This window comes from Topomyia yanbarensis, chromosome 1 (genome assembly GCF_030247195.1).
Source record: "Topomyia yanbarensis strain Yona2022 chromosome 1, ASM3024719v1, whole genome shotgun sequence".
NCBI classification, from domain to species: domain Eukaryota; kingdom Metazoa; phylum Arthropoda; class Insecta; order Diptera; family Culicidae; genus Topomyia; species Topomyia yanbarensis.
The window spans coordinates 211,194,779-211,221,008 of NC_080670.1; the positions used below are offsets into that span (position 1 = coordinate 211,194,779).

At 37.5% G+C, this 26,230-nt stretch overlaps 1 protein-coding gene across 5 annotated transcripts in view; it reads right to left on the reverse strand.

Moving 5' to 3' along the window:
- LOC131691114 (eye-specific diacylglycerol kinase) overlaps nt 1-26,230 on the reverse strand; it is a 256,899-nt gene that overhangs the window by 195,943 nt on the left and 34,726 nt on the right. For all 5 annotated transcript variants that reach the window (XM_058977302.1, XM_058977319.1, XM_058977326.1 and 2 more), the window contains one exon: nt 1,613-2,366. The gene's annotated coding sequence lies outside the window, so the exon portion shown is untranslated. The remainder of the gene's footprint in view (nt 1-1,612; nt 2,367-26,230) is intronic.

The window sequence follows — 26,230 nt, forward strand, 5'->3', positions numbered from 1 at the left end:
TTCTGATTTTTTTCACCACCATTGCGTCGTGACGAGGTTCAACATTTTCCAACTCTGTCTTAAAATTCTGGTTTATGGAACAATATAGGGCGGCAAAATGACCAACACCCGTTATTTGGTTTATTTCGGTTATTTGAAACTATGCGAAACAGAACTATGACCACATTCGACATGAATATCAAGGGATTGAGTCTTCATGATGAAGTCACTGATGTATAGCTCAAACTTTGCCCTTTTGCGGTATTATTCAATATACCGTTTGAGGTTTCTCTTCCAATAATTAAGAACAATGATCAAGCTTAGTTTGACAAATTCAATGGATACGTTCTTTCCTATACATACATTGATATCCTATCGATCATAAGGTACCTGATCTGCAGCAACACGGTCTACATTTACGTTCCTCTATGAATTATATTACACAGAGCATGTCACAATACAGTGTTGGAAACTTTTTATCAGCGTTTTCATATTGGGCTGACAAAATTAAGACATTTTCCAATTGTTTGGTGTTATCTTTCAGCGCAAAATTTTATTTTTACATATTTTGCATCTTTAAAATAAGAAAAACATGTACTAGGAAGGATTTACACGAATTCAAAAGATTTTTCATGTGATGCTGAGAACATTGTGGCAAAATGTTGACAAAATCGGGAGTAGACCAAATCGGAGGGCAGACAAAAACGGGGATTGATAAAATCAGGTCTTCATTGAATAGAAATGTTCTATAGAGATGTAAAAAGCTAGGAAAATCTATTTCCCGCAATTGACAATTAGTTTTAAGTAACAAACTTAGCGTTTGGAGTGCTCTGTTGCATCCTTCCTGACACTTGATGACGGAAACAATTTACGCTCATACAACGTTTTGAACCTACAAAAATCAGATTGCTACGTGTCAATTCTGCTCACCAAGGAAAACCAACCCAAATAGCAGCGCATTAGCTATCCAGCTAAACGATTTCAGATGCAGAAATATGATTTTACCTGGAACGATTTAAATTTCATCCGGAGAAAGCCACCGAAGTAGAGCTAATTTTTCCAATGACTCATATAAAGCACCTGCTCAAGATTATCATACCAACACAAATTCCGCGAAAAAAAACCCATTGTGACACGCTTCAACGATACCTCACGCTATACCCAGTATCGCAATACTATTTAGTCCCACTCCCGGAGTCCCGGTTATTATATCCCAGGATCCGGGAGTGGCGAATTAAAATTTTACTCGGTTCTGTGCATTTTAATTAAAAAGTTCAACCCAGGCGCGTTCGCATTCAAGCTGTGAAAGGATTACTGCAACTGCAATGCAAATCAGCGTCAGTGCGATTGTGTATACACTGCAGCAGCGGATGATGTTGATGATGCTGACGTCGTCGTCGTCGTCATTGCCATCGTTGTCGGAATGGCAAATTGCCAGAATAGCTGGAAATCGTTCGGATGCGGATTTGATTCGCGCACGAGTGCAGCTTTTGTTTCTGGTGTTAATTTTTTCATTAAACTGCGAAACGAGTGTTGCATAATAATCGTTTTGTTTTACAGGAGTGAACTAATTCAAATATGTACCGTCACAAACAATGCTGAATATATAATAATAGAAAAACAATGCACTCACCTTTAGCAAATAATTCAGAAGCATTTTTCGAAGGTCTCACCCTCGGACCCTCAACACCGCTCGCCAGTCAGCCGCAACCAATCGAACCACCGACGTTCTGCTAGGTGAATCGGTTCTGCCGTTGACACTCGATCAGCCACAAATTATTGGTATGAATTATTCAGTGGCAATTTCGGTACAATCACCTGCCCCCGCCCGACCTGCAAACACAAACACACACCCCCCGGGCGCCCTGTCGGTCACGCGACTTGCCAATGCACGAATTTCCCGAATTTATATTGAGCAATTTTCCTCTCTTCCAGCACAACACGCACAGAACAACAACAAACAGCAGCAGGACGCTTCGGGCGAACCGCACCTGTTACGCACAGGTTCCTTAAACTTTTTTCCCACCCACCCACAAACTAACAATATTTACGTTCCGATGTCGAAATCACTCCCGATCAATCACCTGCCCGACTCGATGCTATACAGCCGTCGCCGAGTTGAAATGAAACCCGCGCGATCACAAAGCACTGTGTAATTAATTTTCACCCTTTGCTTAGCACCTTTTTTCCCGCCAACTGGGATGAAATTTGCAGTTTTCAGCGATTACTTTTTCTTCGATATTTTTCATGCCACAGTAGGCTAACATTATCGTACTTGTTGGGGCCATCGGCAACGGCACCATTCTTCGCTAGATTCACCAATTAATTTGTCACTCCTGGACCTTCCATCGATGAGGATACGCACAGACTTGTGACTATCGGAAGTTCTGAAACGTAGGAAAATTGTATCGATTAATTTGATAGAAAAAATAACCTCTTTTAGCACAATTTCGAGATATTCGAAATTGTACTAAAATTGTACTAAATTTTGCTTAAAATAATATTATGCTCAAAGACTCGACTGTACCGATTAGGGACAATGAAGTGATTACCACTTTTCAATTAGTTCATTAGCTCCACAAGGCAGCACTCTGAGCCCCGCATATTAATATTATTCATTAGTGACAATCTAGAACCATTAACATGTTGGTGGTGACTCTATTCTCAAAAGAACGACGTTCCAGGTTCGGCGGAAAAATAATCAATTTCGAGTAACTACTAAGGTCGTCGCAATCACCATTATTTACTGGCCCTGTGTCGAACTATGTCAGCAACAAAAGCCGCAGCAAGGCGGGGTCAATCGCTAAGGCCAATCGTCGAGAGTAATAAATAAGCATTTTTTTGACCGCCTCCGGGGGGACAGTCAAGTGGTTTTCCCATTGATTTGTTGGAACAGTGTTGGAAAAATGCAACAGAATGGAGGAAGGGGCCTTGTAATAATGCTAAGGTTTCTGTCTTTATGTTAAACGGAGTTTTTTTTCGTTTGTCACTCCATGCCGTCGGTAGGAGGAACAATGAAGGTTATAAAATTGGAGTGATCGTACCCGGAAAGGTTGATGAAGGATTTTTGTTTTTGTTTTAGTGTGTCAGTTTGTTTCTCACAGCCAGAAAAAAGATAGAACAACAGTGAACCCAGTATACTTCTCTGTTGTATCTGAAGTCATGTTTTGCTTCTAGTTGGACGCCATTTAACAGATTTTTATGTTAAACAAAATGAAGCGTCGATGTCAACGCAGTCGATAAAGAAGATTTAATAGGACAACAGAGATTCAATATATGTTTGGGATTCTCTACTTCAGTGGTAAACTTGGCCGCGACCTGAAAATTAAAGGCACAATGATACAGAACATAGGGCTACGGTTGAAATGACTGGTCAGGATTGATGTCCCGGTCGGTACAAAAGTTCCCATTCTTTTACTGATGAGCAATATGTAATATCCCGATCAGAAACACATAACAGAAATATTTCAAAAATTTATCTCACGTTGTTACTTGTTATAAATTTCTGTTATTTTAACTACTAACGAGACCAAATTTATAACACAATATGTTACAAAAATTGTGTCCTGTTATAATCTTGTTATTTCATTCTGATCGGGATGGGGTAATATGTTGATTTTCTCTAAGAAGCCAAATTGGGGTTAAACAACAAAGTTTCCAAGCTTTTTTCGAATTCTGACAGTAAGAGCAAACAAACTGTGTGTTGTGGTGACAGACCTCCTGAAACGTGGATTGGGTAGCTTTTAAAATACTCTGAAACTCAAAATAGGATTGTTGTGCCAGCTCCGTGATTTTTGCTGTGCTTTGGATTTGATTTAAGTGATGCGTTTAATTTATGGGAAAAATAGACTTTAGTTGAGGATTCAACACAATTATTTGAATAAATTTTCGTTCAATAAGTTTTGGAGAAAATTTAGATTAGGTTGTAAGTAGGTCTTTTCTGTTCATTAGCCGGTCGTTTCAACATTTACTACTCAACTGTTGCCATAATATTTTAGTAGAAATCTTCGACGTTCGATATGTACTGGAAAATTTGTCTGAATTATTAATGTGGCGTCGTTATAATCGAAAGAGAAAGCAAACTAGCGTTACTTTTGACCAAATCTATATTTTCTCCAGTGTTCCAATATTTTTGCTTTTTGGAGATGAAAATAGTATCGACAAAAACGCAGAAGAAATTAAATAGAAACTGTGCACAACACTGAACTCAATAACCGGGAGCGATCTTTTGGGTGGTTAATGTGTGTTTGGCGTGCTCTATTCCATCATTCCTGACTCTTAATAATCAGAATATATACGCTCATACAACATTATGTACCTATAAACATCAGACTGCTACGTGACCGTTTTGCTTTGTGCAGAAGAAACCGAGAGCAATCAATTCAGAAGAATTATATGTATATGATCACTTAAGAACTTGAAAGCATTCCGAAGAATTTGGAGGAAGTAAAAAGGGTTCAAAAGATCTTGCAAACATAAAAATTTTCAATAGAATATTTTTTTAATTCGATCGCTTGACGCGGCTCTATGGGTTAGCTTAACGGATCCAGGGCAATAGGATATTTTAAAGCATTCGAAATCATTCTGTGGAATTAAAAAGAGCTTAAAAGAAGGTATAGGGAAGTAGAAAAAAGCGAATTTAAATGGAATATTTTGGAAAAATTTGAGGATTTTTGTAGAAAAAAATTCTTTTGAAATTTTAGTGATTCAATTTTTTTAGATATCATTAGTTTGAAACCAGCTTTAAAAATTAAAAAAAAAAAAATGATTCCAAGTAATTAGAACGCAATATATTTTTTAAAGTGAAAATGAATCTTTTTTTGGATAAATAAAGTTATCATAATTCAGAAGAGAAACCAAATTCTGAAGGATTGAGCCATTTTGCTAATTTGAAACTTATTAAAAAAATAACACAACTACGACAATTTCATTTCGGTTATGGCTGTACAACACCAAAATTTTGTGGAAAAAGTAGGGCTATTTAGCAAAAATATTTTTTTCAGGAATTTTGTAGATTTTAAGAGAACGTAGATGAACTGAATATTTTTTTAAAGAGCAGAAGGCAGCTTAAAAATTAACAAAAAATATTTCAAAAATGGAAGAAATTTGTAGTACATAATTGGCAGTTTTTAGAAGAGATTGACGAAAACAACGGGGATTTGGAAAAAGAATTTTTTAAATTTTAAAAGAGGGGATGAAATTAAAACTGGTTAAATATTCGTATTACAGAACTAAATTATTCTAGTACATTTCCAACACTATTTCAGTACTCCAATGAATTCATTAAATGATACTTTTGAAGTCATTTTAGTACACCCCATTCTAATACAATCCCAAAGGTGTTTTGGGTTAACCCTGAAACCATTCTAGTACAACACTAAGGAAATATTAGAACAGTACTTGAACTATTTTACTCGCTTTATTCCGTACTAAAACAACTTAATTTCATTCATACTAGAATATCCTTCAGTACGCTCTAAAGTTATATAAGTATACAGCGAGTAAATCACGCCATATAATAGGGGGTGGGCGTAGCGTAGTTGGTAAATCGATTGCCTTGTACGCAGCGCACCTGGGTTCGAGTCCCAACCCCGCACATAGGGTTAGAAATTTTTCATAAGAGATTTTTCTAACCCGAAGAGGCGAATGACCTAAAGGTTAAAACTTCTATAATCTAAATTAAAAAAACGCCCTATAATCATGCTTTTTTGTTAGGGGAAACTTTGCCACTGCGACCACTATTCAGGTTAGGTTTTGTGGCTGTCCCTGTTTTACCTCAAACCATTCTAGTACTCCCTGAATGCTGTTTTTAAATGCCAAATAATTCACGCCTAAACTCATACTAGGCCATCACTCAAACCGTTGCAGTAAGCGAAAAGATACCACCCAATTCACCGATTAGTCATTCTAGTACATTCCAATTCCAATTCGTTCTAATCCAATCTTGTTATTTATCTCGTAAAAATAATATCAGCGACGTAATAAAGGAATTGGGATTCATATCAGTGATGCATTAGTGCATTAGTATGATTAGAACAGCTTCAAGGTTGTTTAATGCCAGGAAAAGAATGATTTGGGGGATGATTCTGGGATTTACCAAAAAGACTAATCGGTGAACTAGATTGAATATTGGTTTAATGCAATCATTCTTTCCAAATGAACATCGTACACAATGTTCGCTCTGGTTCTGTGCTCATATTAAAACTACACTTCGATTACGAACTCAAACACGCTTTTTCGTACCAAAACACGTGAACATGTTCGCCTGCACAACCGAATCCCATCAACGTACACGGTGTGCATACACATAGATTCGTGGCACCAGTTTTCTCTTTCTCACTATCATCATCATCATCAGCGTTGACTCTTGCTGTCTTCTATGAATCGTTCTCGTGTACGCACCCGGTGTACGTACACGGATGTTTGAACTAGAGTTTGCACATCGTTCGCTTGGATTCGATGTTCGAGGCGAACCTGTACATCGACACGAAGCATGTTGCAGGTTGAACGCCTGCACGAAATTTTATACACAGTAACAAACTTGTCGACGTTCGCGGGAAGTCCGACTGCAGTAGTTTAAAAAAAAACTGGCGATAAGGAAGTACAAGAATGATTGTGGGCGAAACAATACTGATTTCAAGGGCGTGATTTGATTATCTTGGGTGTAAAGGAATGGATTTAGGGTTGTACTAGATTGATTTGATGGCGCTAGAATTGTTTGTAGTAAAATGGTTCATGGATATTACTGATATAAAATTGAGTGTACTAGTTTTAGGGTATATCAGATGTTTATAGGATGTTTTCAGGAATGTACTAAATTTTTAGAGGCAGATTGAGTGTGCTATTTGGGATTACCTAATGTTGTTAGGATTGTACTAGAATATTTCCATGGTTTCAAGAAAATGGTGTTAAGGATGTATTAAAATTGGATTTGGGATGAACCTAAACGATACAAGGAGCGCGAATGATGAATGATTTGAGTGAGCTTCAAAAATAGATTTTAATTTGCAGTTGGTATTAGAATCATTTTAAAATGTTGGTGGGAGTGTGATTATGAGGTAGCGATTTTATAAATGGTGTACTAGAATGAGCTTCGAGCACTCTAGGATGCTTTTGGGTGATACTCGAATGAATTTGGAGTGTGATACAATAGATGCCCGATTTTGTACTACAAAAATTACAGCCCGAACTAGGTTTGTACTACACTTAAGTTACATGCGTATTAGAATGATTTTGGTGTATATTACAGTGGATTAGAAGTGAAGAATGATTTTAGGATGTACTAGAATGGATTCAGAAATGACTTACAATAACTGAATTAAATAGGGGCCACCATAATATATCATATATTGCCTTGGACGCAACTGGCCTGGACTCAAACGGTGAAGTAAAATTATTGTTAGTGTTTACTGAAATGCTTTTAGGAGTACACTACAATTGATTTAGTGATGTACTAGAATGTAAAGGATATATTGGGGCCGTTTTAGTGCAATAGTATGATAGTACAATATACTCAGAAAATAATTCTAGTACATATGGCCGGTTTTAAGTCCGAACGGATAAAGTGACATTTTATTGATTGATTGATATCTGCAAACTTTATAAGTATATTTAAAATGAATTTATAACGTAATTCTCGCATATTCTGAAATTTTCCAAATTTGGCTAAAGGTGAATGGTGCTGAACAAATTATTAGTATTAGAAGCATTTTAAAATATTGTTGGGAGTGTGATTATGAGGTAGTGATTTTATAAATTCAGTGGTGTACTAGAATGAGCCTAGAGCGCTCTAGAATGGTTTTAGGTGGTAATAGACTAAATTTAAAGTGTAATGTAATAGATGCCCGATTTTGTGCTACAAAAATTACAGGCCGAACTAGGTTTGTACTGAACTTAAGTTACATGCATATTAGAATTATTTTGGTGAATATTACAATGGGTTAGAAGACTATAATTATTTTAAGATGTACTAGAATGGATTCAGAAATGACCTAAAATAACTGAACTAACTAAGGGGTCAGTATAACATATCCTATATTGGCTTGGACGCAACTGAACTGGGCTCGATTCCCAATTCCGTACATAGGACTAGTAATTTTTCTAACCTAAAAAAAGAGGCAAATAACATTAAGATTGATACTTCTATGATTGAAATAAAAAAAAACAAAATGATTTTTAGTGTTTACTGCAGTGCTTTTAGGAGTACACTCAAGTTTTTTTTACGCGGTTTTTTTTTGCGCGGTATTTTTTCACGCGGATTTTTTTTAAGCGGATTTTGAAATTTACGCGGTTTTCATTTACGCGGATTTTAAAATTTACGCGGTTTTCATTTACGCGGATTTTGAAATTTACGCGGTTTTCATTTACGCGGATTTTGAAATTTACGCGGCTTGCATCCCCCGCGTAAAAAAACCTGAGTGTATACTACAATCGATTTGATGATGTACTGGAATGATTGGGCCATTCTAGAATGTAAAGGATATACTCGGACCAGTTTAGTGTAATAGTATGATAGTGTAATATATTCGCAAAATGATTCTAGTTAGAGATGTGCGCCGCCGCGCCACGTTGCCGATTTCAGGTAAAAAATGGTCAGGGCGCCGGCAATTTTCACCTGAAATTGGCGGTGTGGCGGGGCGGTGCAAACCTCCAATTCTAGTACACATGGCCGGTTTTAATTCAGAACGGATTAAGTGATATTTTATTGATTGATTGAATTCTGAAAACTTCATGTTATTATTTGAAATGAATTTAAAACGTAATTCTTACATATTTAAAAAAAAACAAATTTGGCAATAGGTGCTGAAGAAATTTTTTATCCGATGCTCTTTTTGCAATTTAGTACGTTCTAACTTAACAACGACACTCATGTAACATTCTAGTACTCCTTTAAAACTATTATCCCATAATATAAAACCAGCCTAACTATTTCGCATCCTGATAATTTTAGTACACCTCTAGATGCATTGCAGTTCACACTTTAAGACAATAAATACCACCCTGTAATTATTCTAGTACATCTACAAATTATTTCTAGCGCACCTACAAAAATATAGGTTTTAGTGCATCGTATTTAACGACCGGTAAACCTATAAATCCATTTTACTACACTCATAATAGCATTTTAGTACAATACTCTTAAAGCATTCTTTTTTTTTTCGAGAGTTGTCCTACTGGAGCTGTAGAGCTAGGTTCTCGGAAGGGCTCCCCGCAGAATCACATACTACAATTTGCAGACGAGACAGGCAATGTCGCCCAATAAAACACTGCAATAGGCCAATTGTAGCGGGCCGTGATTCTGAATGTGATATTCTTTGTACGGTTCAGGCATGTGCGGGCGTAGGGACTCGGAATCGCGTGTATCATCGCGAAGGGCTCGAATATTTGTACGTTAATGTGCTCGATCGCGTGTGCGTTTGTATGTCGCGTGTGCTAACGTGTAACTTCGCGTGCATAAATTCTATTTGATAACCGTGTGCCTTTCGCATATTCGCATGTGTTTTAGAATGATCGCGCGCGGACCGTGAATCTGATACTTAATTTTTTGTGTACGGTTCAGATTCCAGAAGGAAGTGGGTTCTTCCATATCATTAGAGATCCCAATCATGTCGTCGTAGAACGCGTGGTCTAGTGGATATGAGCTTTATTTTTTTTGATTGGTCCAACTGAATGTATGGACCTAAATTGCTAGAATAAAGGTTAAAGATTTCCGGACGTGACCGATTCATGATCGCGCATTTGCGGGTTGGCGTTTGAGATCGCGTTTGTAACTTCGTAAGTACTAAAACGTTCACACAATTGCCGCAGTGTTATCAAGTTTACGCGATCGCGGGCATAGGTGTGCGTAGATGATCGCGAAGGGCTTAAGCGTTCGTATGTTGACGTGTTTGTCCCGTGTGCTCGCGTGTATGTGACTTCGCGTGTATAAATTAGATTTTGAAACCCTGCGGCGATTTATATATTTGCGGACCGTCATTCTGATCTTTAGTTTTCGGTGTACGGATCACATTCTGACAGGGAGAGAGTTACCCCATATCACTAGAGTTTCCGGTCATGTCGCCATGGAACGTTTTGTCTAGTGGATATGGTAGTTATTTTTCAATTTAATTATTTTTTTAATAATTAACAAGGACCTAGATTGTTTGTACCGAGGATAGATACTTCCGGACGATCCCGATTCATGATGGCGCGAGCGCGGGAGTTTGTAGGTTGACACTTGAGATCGTGTTGGTAAGTTTATGAGTGCTGAGATTTTCACCTTATCACCGGGGTGTAATCATGTTTGCGAGTTCGTAGGTTGCTTGGAAAATCGCGAGGGGCTCTAACGTTTGTGCGCTGACGTAATATTAAATTTTCGGTGCGCGGTTTGAATTCTGGCAGAGAGTGGGATCGTTTATATCGATAGGGTTCCCGGTCATGTCGCCATGAGACGTGTTGTCTAATAGGTATGGGCGTATTTTCTTAATTGGTCCAGCTGAAGGCATGGACCTAGGCTTCTAGGATCAAGGATAGACTTTCGGACGTGACCGATTCGTAATCGCGTGCACGATGGCATTTTTGTAGGTTCCCGCTGAGACCGCGTTTGAGAATGTGTGAGTGTTAAGACGTTCACTATCACCATCGTTGTTGATTCAGCTGAAGGTGGGTGTAGAATGGCAGTATAGGACTCGAAAAGAAGAAATAAAAGACAATATATGAGAGACGTAATAGATTAGATAGGTACAAGATACAGCTGAAGTTATGATCATCACATGAGACATACATTAGTACTTCAAACACTACTAATACTTGAATAGCCAATCACCACACATAGCACATCCTTTCTCAATTATCTATTTGTTACTGGTTGATTGTTGGTTATGAGCTGGTGAATAGAGGAAAGGTATAGAACAGACAAAAGGCTCACATCAGCCCTCCCGGCCTCCTCGACACACCACTATCGAGGCGTATTGTAATCAACATCTTGAAGCGGGCTTCTTATATAAATCAAATCCTCAGTAGTCATAATGTTTGGTGGATTATTAACATGAGAACTAATTAACCTCTAGTAGTAGAACTTGGTGCAAATAAAAACTAAAAAGAGCGAAGGTCCTTATATTTAGATAACTCTATTGAACATATTGTGGCTTGATGATGTTTACAATACCGTCAATCCCATCAACCGCGAGAGGGAAGATTGAAACATCTATAATTGAAACAAAAAAAACAAAATGATTTTTAGTGTTTACTGCTGTGCTTTAAGGAGTATACTAAAACCAATTTGATGATGTACTAGAATGATTAGGCCATACCGGAATGTAAAGGATATACTCGGACCGGTTTAGTGTAATAGTATGATAGTGTAATATATTCACAAAACGATTCTAGTTAGAGGTGCTCGCCGCCGCGCCACGTCGCACAGTGGCGGGTCTTCAAACAAAAGTCGGACAAAACCTCAAATGTTACCTAATTTGGCTGAAAATCACAATTTAAGCTAATTTTGAGGTGTTGAGCTCATTTTTGATGTCAAAAGTCGTAAAATATTAAATGCATTTTTCCATACAGTGTCATTGAACCTTTCTTATAACTATGATCCCGTTTTCATGACAGATTTTCCGTTACTGTTCACCAATGTCAGCAATATCATAAAAAATGAACAACACTACTTTAAATCCATTGTATAACGTGTTGGTTTACTGTAGATTGTCTAACTATTTTACACAAAACACCATGCGCCTCCATATCAGCAATAAAGCTTCAAAATCTCCTTAAATCTATTTGCTCACCTAGGCGCAGAACGAGACCATTATATTCCAAAAGTAGAGGTTATTTACCATAGAATGTATGTTATGTGACCGTTCCGAAATGATTCCGAAATTTGTACAGAATACATTAGTGAAAAAAGTATTTTTGATCTGACCACCTCAAACCTATTTAAACTAAAAAGTCATAGTTCCAAGCAAATTTACCAAATGTATTTTATTCCCTGACCAAGTTATTTCGTTCCTCTACACAATCAAACTAGTTGTGCTAAAACCGGACCAAAATCAAAAGACCAACATGTATTTGAAGTGAACAGAGCAATGGTGGTTTCGGAAATGAAAATCATTAAAAAGTCCGAACTGTGCTACGTTTAAACTCATGTTAAAAATCGTGTTCTTATCCAGGGATCATAAAATTTTGAATATACATCATTCAATACATGAGAAATTCAGGAAAACTATAAAATATCAATATTTCAAAAATTAATTTTTGAGGTTTTGGCCAGCCTCCAGCCACTGTGCGTCGCTGATATCAGGTAAAAAATGGTCAGGGCGCCGACAATTTTCACCTGAAATTGGCGGCGGGGCGGTGCAAACTTCCAATGCTAGTACACATGGCCGGTTTTAAGTCAGAACGGATTAAGTGATATTTTATTGATTGATTGAAATCTGCAAACTTCATGTTATTATTTGAAATGAATTTAAACCGTAATTCTCATATATTAAAAAAAAAATCAAATTTGGCAAAAGGTCAATGGTGCTGAAGAATTTTTTTATCCGATGCTCTTTTTGCAATTTAGTACGTTCTAACTTAACAACGACACTTATGTAACATTCTAGTACTCCTTTGAAACTATTATACCATAATATAAAACCAGCCTAACTATTTCGCATCCTGATAATTCTAGTGCACCGTTAGATGCATTGCAGTACATACTTTAAGACAATAAATACCACCCTGTAATTATTCTAGTACATCTTCAAATTATTTCTAGCGCACCTACAAAAATATAGGTTTTAGTGCAACGTATTTAACGACCGGTAAACCTATAAATCCATTTTACAACACTCATAATATCATTTTAGTACAATACTCTTAAAATCTTCTAAACAACTAAGAAATCAAAAAATGGTCATCCTAATCCTTAAAATAAAATCTAATCCTTATTTATTTTTTTCGTAATCAGTACTAATCAGATAGTTGTGGAGTAAAAATACTTTTTTCATAACTGGTTTATTTGAAACGCGTTAGCTTAACGGAGTCGTGGGTCTTTCGCAAATTTATGATTTTTCATATTTTTTTATTTCGATTATGGAGGTATTAACCTTAGGGGCATTCGCCTCTTTTTTAGTGTTAGAAAAATCTCTTTGGGAAAATTTCCAACCCTATATGCGGGGTTGGGAATCGAGCCCAGGTGAGTTGCGTTCAAGGCAAGCGATTCACCAACTACGCTATGCCCGTCGTAATATTGAAAATATGTAAAGGACTCCGTTAAAAATAAGAAAAAAACAAACATTATTATTGCTCGTTGGGTCTCGTGTACTCAACTCCCTATTGCGCGTGAAGACCTTCTTTCTTTGTGGGGTAACATTTTAGGTAAACATTGCTTTATCAATAATCCTGATCGAATAATTTTTGCTTGAATTACATTAATTTTTTTACGGCGTAGAAATTGAGACATTAAATCAATTTGTAAGAAAAGAGAAAAAATATCAGAGCTCAACACTTCTGAAATTTGGGAATAATTATAAAGATTTCGATGCAGTAATTCATCACAATTCAAATGAGTTATAGTCGATTTTAGTAAGAATCTAGAACTAAAAGAAAAAGAATGAATTTTCTCAAAAATTTATTTCATAAGGTAGTATAATTTTCAAATACGCTAATTTCAAATTTAAACTAAACTAAAATTTTAGATTTTTTTTTGCAGAAAATGTTTGACCTAAAAAACTTTGGTTTACTGTGCTGTATTCAGGAGAAAGTTAGATAAAATCATTTTATGCATGAAAGGCATGAAAGGACAGCTCCAAATTCCAAGTAAAATAGAAACACTTTTTTATATAAACAATAAAAAACCTGACCACGAGTGACGTTCCCCAAGTACAGAACTTCTGTTTGATTCCTACCAAAACATAATGGCGATCTAGTTAAAACTAATTTAGAAATTTTATCAGCTGTTTATGTGTAACACAAGGAAGCCACGTCGAATTACTGCTATTATCATTATCCTTCAACTATATCAGCAAATTAATTCTTTCGATTCCCAAATTATTTCCAAATCGAACAGTTTCGTACCCGTTTCAAAATATTGAAGCGAATTTAATTTTTCTCTAATCTCATTTCAATCTATACATAATAAATTCCGTCCATCCCCATGAATCGATTTGCTTTTCCGCACATCATTTTTTTCTCTCCCAACCGATCCCCAGCTCCGTTCACATGCTGCACGTTGGCAATAATTAATAGCGTCATCAATTACGTACGGATTACTCTCCAGCCTGGTTTACCATCAGCTGCAAAAGCCACCCTGACCCCTGGAGTGATTCCGTCTCCTCTTTCTCTTTCTCTCCTACCACCAACCAACCAACCACCTCTGGTGACTTGCTGTTCGCTGGTATTCTATTTAGTCCGCTTAGCGAAAAACTGTTTCATTCGAGCAATACAATGGCTGGTAGGATAGAAAAACCTTACCTAGCAGCAGCAGCAGCAAAAAAGAAGAAACGCAAATCATCCCTCTTCCCGGGAATTACTCGCACGGAATGAGAAATGAAAAATTAATGCAAAGTGACACGGGGACCCCCTGACCTGAGCTGGTGCGTTGGTTTGGTTGGATGGTTGTTTGGTCGTTATGTCAATGCAAAATGAATCGAGCTCCATATTTTTGACGTAACTGTGGTTCCGAGTTATCTGGGAAAATTATGGAGTAATTAAAATTAAAATAATTGCCAGTTGTAAAGCGTGGTAAATCTGAAAAATGTAGTTTGTCAAAAGGATTGAGATTAATTGGATATTGATGCTCCTGTGTATTATGCGTTGAAAAGTATAATTTCGCTAATTGCATTTTATCTCTTTAATTTGCATGCGTCATAACTCTCAATGAAATCTGACATCGCTACATCCATTAAAATGGTGGCAAAATATTTAACCTTAACATTAATCTTCTTTCACAACTTTAAAAATAAAAGAAGTCATCTTCTTCTAACAACACCATCGGCAGGGGCTTATTCCTTGGGCAAAATCATGCCCCTGTTTATAACAACAGTAAACGCAATAAATATTCAGGTAGTTCATTTTTATCACGTGCCGTAGCAAAAGGGCCATCCCCGCCTGTTGGCGCCATTGTTGTAGTAATTTGCCTCCTCCCTCCTCCTCACAATAAAAAGAACAAGTGACGATGACGACGGTAAAAAGTCGTCATTTCCCTGTACATAGGATAGGATCATGAAGTCGCGTCTCTCGTCTCTATATACAATCGTGAAGAGGGTCAGAGGTTACACGCAAAAAAATGCACTCGTATTTTCGTGAATTAGATCATGAAAACAGATAATTTCAATTTCATTTTCATGACCAATTCTTGAGTACACCAACTATAGTGACACTAACTTACGATCTAGTTAACGGTACGACAATTGAATCATAATTACTGTTAATAGTTCACAAGTTCACCTACAAAAAACTAATAAAATTGTTGCATCTAAAAAGTTCAAGGACTTTTAAGCACAGGAACGTTACACAGAAAACAAAATTAACGATTCTGTTTTGATAACGTGAAAAGTATTCACGAATTTGGAATCATATCTCTTTCCGTGTAATTGAAAGACGAATGAACTTCACTCACAACGGGGGCGCCACCTTTTTTTCTCCGGACCTGCCTGTAATCAAAACAGCAGACAATCTTCGACGATTGGCTTTTTGCGATAGAGCAAAAGCGAATTGCTTTATTACGATTTTTTTCTCTCTCATGAATACTGCTGACTTGCTTTCAATGGAGTTGCGTGATGATTTGATGAAAATGAAATCGCTTACGTTTTCGTTCGGCTTCGACCGAGAAAAAAAAACGAAACGATTAGTTAATTAATTAAAATGACCTTCTTCATCCGCAGATCCCCGCTAATCCCCTAAACCCTAGAATCTGTACTATCACCATCAGACGGGAAGCTCACAACCTCTCGGCGCGAAAACTCCATCTTTGCTCCAACCACCCTCCTGTTCGATTCCCCCCACATCACTCTCAATCTCTCCCATCTTGACAACAATCCGAAAACATGTCACCCACAATTACTGTCAGAGGCTCAATTTAAGCGCCGGATGGAAAAACCAAAGCCCCGACCGAACAACGTGCAAATGACGGCACTGCCATTTACCGACGGCGTTGCCGTTGTTCGCGAGCGGCCCCGCGTCTCTCTTTTTTCCTTTATCCAATTAACTCTTATTGCCGAAGATTATCTGTTTTGTTGGAATGATTTATGCTCATCTCTGGTGACGGCGAATGGCTCGAGTGCGGCTAAAATGGGAAAGCGCGCGGGGTTGAGTTCTTTAGATAAAAACAGAGAATTTCCGAGGTTTTACAATACACTAGAGCACTATTGAAAAGTCTCTCATCCGGCACTGCCGACACGGATTATCTTGAATTGGGAGTATCGAATCGAATTTTGTTTGCGAAAATTGCAAATTTTATTCATCAGTTTATTTAATTCATTTTTATTACGTATCTTTTGATTTGAGAAAAGCATTAGGCTGTGACGTCCCTAGCATTGCTCTACTGTTGTATTGAACTTGAATCGGATCGGGAATTGCAATTTTTAGTATTTATTTTAGTAAGTTCGTAAATTTGCATTGTAACTTCGTCTCATCAGTATCTGGCACAGTGACTTGGTGCACATATGGGTGTACTCTGAATCCAAAAGGGATTGCCGATGATATAATAGCGTATTTTTGTTGATAACGTTTACAGGAGTAAGTGATTAAACATTCAATGTTTCACCCGCAGTTACAAATTGCTCAACAAACATGAAGTTTTTGCCAAACTTGATGTTTGTTTTTTTTGTGTTTAAGCGGTATCAAACATCAACAATTAAGGTTCAACTGAGAAAACAAAATAGGCAGTTTTCTTACACATAGTTGGCCAAATCTTCATAAAAATCAGTTGTTGGATTATATGTAAATTGCATTAAAAATCAGTTTATTTAAAGTCAGTTGCAATGGTAATTCTCGTAGTAGAGACTATACTGTTTGTGCACTGGAGAAGCAACAAAGCAGTAGAAATTGATTTTTGAGAGAGCAACTTTTTGCTTCCGCTCTGGGCGAGATTAGAAGGTAGACTGAAGCAAATGAAAGCTTACAAATAAAAGAATATTTTTTTCATTTCACTTTGGTTTTATTAGTTTTTTTGACAAAAATATTACAGAATTTTGCCGGTTCTAAGGGTTTCAATACGGCAGAACCGATTCTCGCCAAAAAACGATCCTACTTGACGATACAATTCAAAACTTGCAGAACTAAAGCTAAATAAACCACACTATGTACCCATGATTACAACGTGAAAGTATTGCAAACAGGCCGTAATTACAACTGCATCCAGCACCTCCAAAATCAACTGCCAGCACCATTGGCGACAATGTCGATATCAATAATAGCGGGTTTAATCTGGTGACCAGATAGTGCACGGAGGTATGAAAGATAGCGAGCACCAAGGTGGCTTTGATGATAATGATAAAAGACACCGTAAATAACCTTCAGGAAGCATTACGCGAGGTACACAAATGTTCCCCCACAACTGAAGGAAGTTCTGTATGCGCGCATGAGACCCGACGTACACTTCATACTTTTTTTGGTTAAAAATGTGACAGTATTGAATAGAAGGAGGGGTGGTGGAAATCGCGACATAGGTGGAGCATTTTTTGCGTAACGTTATTTACGAATGCTACCTTTGGTTTTCGAATTTCGACTAGAAAGTTGATTTTGGACTAAAATGATTATTTATATCTAAAATCGACAAAGAAGCCAGTCAAAATAGACACAGTGTGCAAAAACTGGTCGAAATAGAAATAGAAGGCCTGTGAGTGGGAGGATTGCGGGGTTTGCCAGTAAAGAGTTTACCACTGAGGATCAGTCATTATAATTGATCATCTGAGACGTTTCAATACCCGCAATACTTAAGCGTAGGCACAGCTCTTAACTGTACAGCAGCATAAAATAATGATAAGGATGCTTGGTTCGAATCCCAGAACTATTTTTTTCATCAGTTTTAATCACCGTTATTCCACTTGTTCATTTTTGAATTTGTTTGCCTTAGCAGTTGAAATGGGAATCATTGATTCTCTTTTGATTAAACCTCCGGAACCATATACTCTAGAATCAATCCGCCTTGACTCGCCTAATATTTTTGGAAGGAAATTGTTCAATAATTCTACGAAAAATACTAGTTTCTAGAAGCAGTGCTGTAAATGTACGATTTTTTCGGTTACAAATTATAAAGAAATGTATCTCTATCGACGGTGGTTCTTCTGACACTTTTACATAAGTACAAAGACATAGACCAACTTAATATAGCAAAATATACTTCACCTTCCAGTCCCTTGCTAATTAAATGTCGTTACAACATAAACAATAAAAAAGGAAAAATTGACTTACTCTTAATCTTTAATAAAAATAAAAAAAAAATGAGCGAAGCCTTTGCGACGTTTGTCGCAATACCAGAAGTTGGTGTTCTAAGGCATTTTGTAATTCATATTACATTTTATCATTTTCTCGTTCATATTTCCCCATTACTCTTCAATCAACGTTTATTAAATGTACCTAGTTGAATGTGATAAATTCTCGGAAATATAGAAAGTGGCTTTTGAAGTGGCGTCGGACATCGATTTCTGTCATCTACTGGTTAACCGAACATTGTTATGGCTGTACAGACTTGCGCAAAACCCGAAGTCATCACCTAGGATTTTTAATTGGCATCAGTCATCGGATTCCGTCATCTACTTGTCAACCACAACCATCCAACTTTCATTAGTAACAGGTGACTAAAAAGGTGTTTGGTAGAGTTCGAATATACACGGGAATTATTAAAAATACAACACGATATGGCGAATGGCTCCACACACGGTATGCCCCTTAAAAAGTTTCATAGCGATACGAATCCGTTACAGAAGGAGACAAACTCCCATGTTTCTCTAGTGGTGTTTTCGTAGTCAGAACGGGGTCGAATCATGGCCAAAATTATTTGCTGCTGTTATTGTTGTTATTATGCCATAATATGAACTAAAAATAGACAATAACTAGTTTTTGGAAGAATTTGGCATATATCCACATACCAGGGCAGAGGACCTTTTCTATATCCTTTCGAACACTTGTAATTTCGAGGTGATCTTTGTGAATACGTTTGGTTTTCCAGTTGCATAAACAGATGATTAGTGGAAAAGGAAGAGGAGAAAGTATTCATAGAGATATATTTTTCCAAACATAGTATTTGTTCCTACAGCATTTCGGTGTACTTAAAATTAGTAAAAATTGAAATTTTAAAATCGCTTAGAATTTGTTGAATTCGAATATTTTTTGGATAGTTGAAATCTTGTTTTGTAAGTATTTAGCAGCTTTGCCGGATCTCTGTAACTTTTTATTATTCAAATTTGGAATCAAATGATCAAGGGTATTTTGTGAAGTTGGTGCAATACACAGCAAGTCCACTATTTTCAGTAAGTTTTAGGCTGAAGTTATACAAACGGTTCTGCTGTAATAATATTGTCTTATTTCATACAGTAATCGTCACTAGAAAGCGATATTGCTGGATGTATAATGAAATTGATTGAAAATCCCCTTAAAATATCACCATTTGGCATCCACTTAAAATTTTTTTTAACAAATTTTGACATGCTCCTAATTTTGCCACATTCTACAGTAGGTTTTCAGGTATGTAAAAAATAAAACGAAATAAATCGAAAAATAAAGTTTGGCGCTTGGCCAAGAACTTGTTCTAGTTAGTCCTCTGTGTGCGGTTGGACAGTGACGAGAAGTCAAATTATCGATTTTATTAGCTGATGAGAATTGAAAATGTGGTCAATCAGAAACACCGAGTTTATCTTGTACAAGAATAATCGACAATGATTTTTCGATGGATTTGACCTGGCTCATTTTTTCGAAAGGATTGCGTGTAACTTTGTAAATGATTCAAAACAAGATTTTTATACAACACAAATTACTCGAATCTATAAATCGGGGCACTTGCATTCATTTCAGCATCACTCGCTTTTGATGAATTCTATGAGAAACTGGCCGATCGCATAATGTGACCATCGTCGGACCGAACGCAGTTGTGTTCGGTTTATGAATCTCCATGATTTTCTCTGGCAATTGCACTATTTTGATACAAGAGCAATATTTCAAAAGGGTGTAGCCGTTTCTACGTGCATTAATTTCAAAAACTTTTTGGTCGATTACTCTATTTTATACAGCAAAACTATATGAGAACGAGCTGCAAAGAATGAATACTTCTATACCAAGTTTGTAATTACTGATAAATTTGCACAGAAACTCACTATCTGGCAAGGGATTCACAGCTGCAAACAAAGACGTTAAAGAGATTTTTGTTGAAAAGGAGGCTTTTGTTTAAAGAAAGGAAAGAGAGGGTTTACCAGCTACAGAGTTAATTGTTATGGTTATTTTAATCATAATTGTACTACAGTGGAGCCGCCTGGTATTCCTTGTTCAAGTCGATGGAAAATCATTGTCATGCATTCAACGGAAAGCTTGCACACGAACGATACCCATGAATTGTAATTTCCAACAAGCAAACCAACCATCAAGCAAAATGTAAATTTTTTTTTTTTTTTTTTCGAGAGTTGTCCTACTGGAGCTGTAGAGCTAGGTTCTCGGAAGGGCTCCCCGTCAGAATCACATACTACAATTTGCAGACGAGACAGGCAATGTCGCCCAATAAAACACTGCAATAGGCCAATTGTAGCGGGCCGTGATTCTGAATGTGATATTCATTGTACGGTTCAGGCATGTGCGGGCGTAGGGAATCGCGTGTATCATCGCGAAGGGCTCGAACATTTGTACGTTAATGTGCTCGATCGCGTGTGCGTTTGTATGTCGCGTGTGCTAACGTGTAACTTCGCGTGCATAAATTCTATTTCATAACCGTGTGCCTTTCGCATATTCGCGTGTGTTCTAGAATAATCGCGCGCGGACCGTGAATCTGATACTTAATTTTTTGTGTACGGTTCAGATTCCAGAAGGAAGTGGGTTCTTCCATATCATTAGAGTTCCCAATCATGTCGTCGCTTTATTTTTTTTTTTTTTTTTGATTGGTCCAACTGAATGTATAGACCTAAATTGCTAGAATGAAGGTTAAAGATTTCCGGACGTGACCGATTCATGATCGCGCATTTGCGGGTTGGCGTTTGAGATCGCGTTTGTAACTTCGTAAGTACTAAAACGTTCACACAATTGCCGCAGTGTTATCAAGTTTACGCGATCGCGGGCATAGGTGTGCGTAGATGATCGCGAAGGGCTTAAGCGTTCGTATGTTGACGTGTTTGTCGCGTGTATGTGACTTCTCATGTATAAATTCGATTTTGAAACCCTGCGGCGATTCATATATTCGCGGACCGTCATTCTGATCTTTAGTTTTCGGTGTACGGATCACATTCTGACAGGGAGAGAGTTACCCCATATCACTAGAGTTTCCGGTCATGTCGCCATGGAACGTTTTGTCTAGTGGATATGGTAGTTATTTTTCAATTTTATTATTTTTTTAATAATTAACAAGGACCTAGATTGTTTGTACCGAGGATAGATACTTCCGGACAATCCCGATTCATGATGGCGCGAGCGCGGGAGTTTGTAGGTTGACACTTGAGATCGTGTTGGTAAGTTTATGAGTGCTGAGATTTTCACCTTATCACCGGGGTGTAATCATGTTTGCGAGTTCGTATGTTGCTTGGAAAATCGCGAGGGGCTCTAACGTTTGTGCGCTGACGTGATTTTGAAACGTATGTTCTTGAATGGTTGCGCGAACCGTGAGTCTGATATTAAATTTTCAGTGCGCGGTTTGAATTCTGGCAGAGAGTGGGATCGTTTATATCGATAGGGTTCCCGGTCATGTCACCATGAGACGTGTTGTCTAATAGGTATGGGCGTATTTTCTTAAATGGTCCAGCTGAAGGCATGGACCTAGGCTTCTAGGATCAAGAATAGACTTTCGGACATGACCGATTCGTAATCGCGTGCACGATGGCATTTTTGTAGGTTCCCGCTGAGACCGCGTTTGAGAATGTGTGAGTGTTAAGACGTTCACTATCACCATCTTTGTTGACCCAGCTGAAGGCGGGTGTAGAATGGCAGTATAGGACTCGAAAAGAAGAAATAAAATACAATATATGAGAGACGTAATAGATTAGATAGGTACAAGATACAGCTGAAGTTATGATCATCACATGAGACATACATTAGTACTTCAAACACTACTAATACTTGAATAGCCAATCACCACACATAGCACATCCTTTCTCAATTATCTATTTGTTACTGGTTGATTGTTGGTTATGAGCTGGTGAATAGAGGAAAGGTATAGAACAGACAAAAGGCTCATATCAGCCCTCCCGGCCTCCCCGACACACCACTATCGAGGCGTATTGTAATCAACATCTTGAAGCGGGCTTCTTATATAAATCAAATCCTCAGTAGTCATAATGTTTGGTGGAATATTAACATGAGAACTAATTAACCTCTAGTAGTAGAACGTGGTGCAAATAAAAACTAAAAAGAGCGAAGGTCCTTATATTTAGATAACTCTATTGAATATATTGTGGCTTGATGATGTTTACAATACCGTCAATCCCATCAACCTGCGAGAGGGACCATCAAGCAAAATGTAAAATTGAGAAATAAATTTATCAAATCCCCGGTGCAGGGTTTTTCCGCCTTCTTGTCCCACACCAACATACACACCCTCTCATGTCAGGGACTCACTGACTGCTAGCATCATCATCAGTTCACAGTTGCTCGTTTTTTGTGTAGAGAAGAAACAGCCCTTCCTCACCAGTCACACCGTACCGTATGCAGGTAACGTGGGCCGGACCGGATAAGTTATGTTTTCTCTTTTCGGTCGGTATTTTTCTAGACAACACAGTCGAATCGTGTACGGAAATTCCACCGGTTCTGGAATGGGGCTCCTTCTGCCGACTGGTGATGTGGCTAGTGAATATATTCGCTACTTCATCGCTAGCATGACTTTCCACTTTTGTAAACATTGCTCACATATGTGGCGTTTTTTGGTGTTTGCGTGCTTGTTTTCCTTTTTTCCTCTCGCTCTTTTTTACTTCTATTGGAAAGCGCGACCACCAGGGCCGACCGCGATTCGAAAGCACCATCCATCAGAAGGCTAGCGGTGAATTATTTCCGACCGAAGCTGGAAAAATCTGCAGGTTTGTTTTTACAAAACCTACAGAGATGGGAAACAACGGTCTGATTTTTGTTACACAATCTCATCCAGGTCCGGATGCTTGATTTTACCGACAGTAACCGTCTCTAAACAATGCATGGAAATTTAATCACTTTAGGGAAAAGTTAAAGCTTTCTAACCCCGTGAGTCGGTTTTAAAGCGTTCTCCCGGGGGAAATCAGCCACCTAAGCAAAAGTACCTAGGTGGTAGGAGGAAACCCCACCGCCGCAGTACATTCATCAATGCCGCCGGCAAAAAGCTGAGCGAACGACCGAAAGCTTATTGACACGCTAGCAAGCACAGAGACACAAGAACCGAGTGCCGAGCGGATAATTAAATTAAAAGCATCCTGTCCTGAATGGTGCAAAAAGTGGCACCGAATGGAAAACACTCGGCAAACGATACGCAAGGGAAAAAAGGAGAAGTTGGGGTTTGCTGTGGAGAGTGGCGGAAAGTTATCGCCCTCTCCTATGGGGAGGGCGGGGGGTAGCTTCAGTCTGCAACCGTGTCGTCGCGCCGTCGATCGACATTGGCGATAGGTTCAAGGAATCCGGTGACGTCAAGCAAATTGGAAAATATTACCGGGCGTATCGAGTTTAATGGGCACACATGTGTTGTTGTTGTTGAACTATTCAATTTTATGTGTGTTTCATACTCTAGCAGCAAGGTGCCTGTGGACATAAATCCTAGCATAATCGCAAAAAAGTAATAATGGAAACTTGTCACTAAAAATGGCCAACGACCAGTTCCCCGTCCATCAAAAGCATAGCAAATAATGTTTATTTATTTGTCTCTTAATACTTTCGATTGGATTTTATCGACCATGACGAATATTTAGTAAATAACCTTTGGCACAATAAGAGCGAATAAGTAAATAAATAAACGTAATAAAAACAACAACCTGCCTCGTCGTCGTAAATAACCGGTACAATCATTGATTTTTTCTCGTCTGCTCTCATTGAAGGTTATTGATTGACAAATTCAATCAAAATGTACATATTCATAGAGCTTCGGAAAGGATGGAGCTGAAGATGGCAAGCTTACATAACCGCGTGTAGAATTGGTTGGTGAAGTAGAGTTAGCCGTTCCGTTCTGATAGTCGGTATAAGAGGACATATTTTACGTTGAATTTAATGACGAAATTGCGAATCTACTACAGTAGGGGACAGTAGAAAGCGGAGATAACACTTGATGTACTTGAAGAAGAGACTATTAGTAAATTACGAAACGCAAAAATTGTTCACTCATGTCACGATTTAAGCCTCAGTCCATGTCATAATTTTTTAAGCGGAAGTAAAATTATTCTAGTTAAATAATTGTATTACACCACAGCATTATTCTAGTACACCCCAAAAACCATTCTAGTACAACTCTTTCGAGCTTTTCTAGTACTATTCTAGTACACCTCATTACAATTCTAGTACAATTCCAATGCGAAATTTAGTACACTGAAACCATACTAGTACAACCTGAAAACAATTTTAGAATAGTACTGAAACCATCCTTGCACATTCCGGGGTGTACTTGAATTTCCAAGACTATTCTAGTACTATTTAAATGAAACCATTACACCATTCTAGTACGCTTATGAAACCATTATCATGCACACCTAAAACCAATCAAACTCGCCTTTCAAGCATTCTAGAATATCTCTAAGTACATTCTAAAGCTATTTAAGTACACCCCCAAAATCATCCTAATGCACTTCAAAGATATTCCAGCACATAAATAATAAATAAATTTCGGTACTCATTTGAACCAATTTATTACACCCGCACAGTGGGGCAGGATATTACATTCGACGAACAAAACCTCTCTGATGGCGTTGTTCGACATTTTACCCAGACTGCTCCTCAAAAAGTTTTTTGATAACAATTTCTATGGGAAATAATAATATCATGAAATCAAAGAATAAAATAAAGCCAGTCGGAAATAATTACACATATTTTTGGGACATTTTATGGTGCATTTCATCAACAATATCTAAAAAGTGTGTTCCGAGAAGAATGAGTTGGCTTCATTGTTATTAATTTTATCGTCAATGGCGCTGGCTGTTGACTTTGGGGGTACTGGATGCAGCTGAAAAAGCACTAGGAACGCGTACCACGAAGTATTATTTTTGTATTCTTTGTGTTTCGGGTGGACAATTGAATGGCTCCGGACCATGGATACCGTCAGCGGGATTATGTTAACATATCCAACGATATTTGACAGATTGTCAGCCAAACACAGGCTTTAAGAGAAATTGAAAATTAGATGCCCACAAACTTGGGGACCCACAATCGCGAAATTCATAAATATAGGACCACAAATGGGATTTTTTTTGTTTGTGAACATTTTGAATAATCCAATATGAAATAACAAAATACAGTGAATTTCCTGCACCAATGTAAACTTACATTCACCTTTTTACAGAAATTAGCTACAATTTATCGAAATATATCATCATTGTTGATTTTCACAGATAAAAATCGGTCAATGATTGTAGCTTATACGCATATGCCCTGGCTGCTTCTGCAATAAGTCAAAAACAATTGTTAGATCGTGATCCTAGCAACAACGTTTCAGGTTAACCGCCATAATTTCGTTCAATATCACCATTTTCGGATGCTTTTGTTTGACAAACTTATGAAAACATATTGAAAACTCTGTAAAACTTGAAATGAAAAATATGTAAAAATACATGTAGCAATCTAAGAAAAAATCTTGAAATATGTTTAAATACATTTCAGCATAATTATTTAAAGTAATATCGAAAGAAATTTCTAAACAAGCTTCCAATGAAACCACTACAGAAATGTCTGAATCTCGGCAGATATTTCTCTAAAGGAGCGTCTTAGGAAATCTAAAGAATTCTACACAGGTATTTCCTAATAATCCTCTCAAAAATCTTCAAAAAAAATCCGTCGAGAAATCAATAAGTCTGTAGAGTTTTTCGAAGAAATTTCTAGTTTAAAAGTCACTAAAAGAACTCTAAATTTCTATGGAATTCTAGAAAGACAGATCTTTTAATAAATCTGCCAAGAAATAATAAAAAACTGTAAAATTTTCAAAGATGTCTCTGGATTA